Source organism: Lactuca serriola, chromosome 3 (assembly GCF_051521515.1).
Source record: "Lactuca serriola cultivar US96UC23 chromosome 3, Lser_US96UC23_V15, whole genome shotgun sequence".
NCBI lineage: Eukaryota > Viridiplantae > Streptophyta > Magnoliopsida > Asterales > Asteraceae > Lactuca > Lactuca serriola.
Genome location: NC_136410.1, coordinates 44,327,048 through 44,328,948, shown reverse-complemented (window position 1 = coordinate 44,328,948; position 1,901 = coordinate 44,327,048). Strand labels below are relative to the sequence as shown.

The 1,901-nt window shown below is 32.1% G+C and overlaps 1 long non-coding RNA gene across 1 annotated transcript; it reads right to left on the bottom strand.

The window, feature by feature from the left end:
* Nucleotides 1-498: 498 nt before the first annotated feature.
* On the bottom strand, nt 499-1,501 carry LOC145094387 (uncharacterized). Its single transcript, XR_013703322.1, has 3 exons — nt 1,353-1,501; nt 750-826; nt 499-582 (listed from the first exon to the last, which is right to left on the bottom strand). It is a non-coding gene; the product is annotated as an uncharacterized LOC145094387 (long non-coding RNA).
* Nucleotides 1,502-1,901: the final 400 nt, after the last annotated feature.

The following is a 1,901-nucleotide window of genomic DNA, read 5'->3' as shown; positions in this document are numbered from 1 at the left end:
ATGATTTTTTTTTCTTTTCCATTGCTGATCCCTCGCAAATGAGTACTATCAAAATTTTTTTGTATTACAAATCTAAAACAAAAAATAATTATACAATCCCAAATCAAACATTATCATTTAAATACCAATAACATCAAATAAATATATAATCCAAATCCAAACATTAACAATGAAATACCGAAGTTAAATAGTCATTGCTATTTGATTTCAAAGTATAATATAAACATATTTCTGCATTTCCTCTCATATTTATGCATTTCCGAATATATCTTTTCTATTGTTTCATATCTTGCATCCGAAAGAACGATTGGAATGGAATTGGATTCCGATTCCTGTTCAATCTCATTGAATTAGGCAAACCAAGTGCCACTTACTTATTCCTGCAATGGAAGGAGACTTTGTTGGAAGCATTTGAAACCAAGTGTTGGACCGGAATGGAATTCAATTCCCATTCCGACCAAAAAGTAAATGGTAATATATGTTGGTGAAAGAAAATACCGTGTTTGCATACTGGTCTTCGGAAATTGTCTTTTCTCCTAGCATTTGATTCTTTGAACATTTGTGTTGACTATTACAGAGCATCTACAAGATTTTTAATTATGAAGAAAATTATAGAACTACCCTTCTTTATCAGCACAATTTCACATATTATCTAAAGTTTATATTCATGTAAATAGAGTCTGATCCAACAATCTTTTACAAAAAAAATAGAGTTCTCTTTTATATCAAATAAATGAGAAATAACTTACATAAACTTTGGCAGTAGACTTTGGATCAAAGAAAAGTCATTTCATCACCCCTCTCCAAGATAGTTGTAAACAAGCCACTGATAATTACATTAAAAATCATAAGGACCAAAATTGTAAATTACCTTAAAAATTATACAAATATCTATATATAATAACAAATCATAAGCCAAGGTTTTCTAATAAAAATATGCATAATTAAACACTAATCTTTCATTCCATAACAGTTGAGATGGATCTGAGGGCAAACTTCTAGTGTATCAATTGTTTGCAAGTTTCACATTTCAGTTGGAAAATGCAGTCAGATGTTTGGGGCAGTATAAGCGATCAAGGAGTAGTAACTCATATCACGGGAGGAAACTTTGCGCAGGGTTCTATTACTATTAATGGGTGGCTCCGCGATTTCTTATGGGCACAGGCATCCCAAGTAATTCAGTCTTATGTTTAAAGACAAGAATGATCACAGATAATAAACAAGTTTCCATGATTATGTACAATTGTGAAGAAAAGATTATCCGTTGTTAATCAAACACAAATACAAGGGAGCATAACGGCTAACCGTCTTAGTGTCTCTTTCAATTTGTTTCACATGTGAAAAATACATACCTTGCAAGCAACCAATTGTTGAAATAGTCAAAAACATGATCATGATTGAGTTTGTGATAGAATGCTTTTGAGAAAGGACCTCAAGATACACCTTGGATTCACTTAGAATCATGTATCACTGAAAATTATGCTTCACCTGTAAAAAAGAGTTTAAATGGTTTGTCACCACTCTACCATTACAGGAAAAAAAAAACAAGGTAACAGGCTATCAGGAACTCTTCTAAATAACTACAAAGGTAAATGCAGGTTGCCTTCTTTAATTTTTTTGACTACCCCAGATTCAGATTATCTCCTGTTCAGTTAAACAAACCAAAATAATATGCTTTACTCATCACCCTTATGCTATTTTTCTTTAGCCAGGTTTCTCTTTTGTGCATAGGCCATGTGTATATGAGCTTATGGTGATCCTGCAACGTGAATCAAGAAAAAAAAAGCATTAGTTAGTAGGACCAAACAAGCTTTATATGGCTATTTCTGATGATGAAGAGGAGGAGGAAGGCATTTATATCTTTGTATTTTAAGAAAAAAGCAAGAAGTTTCAAATAGACC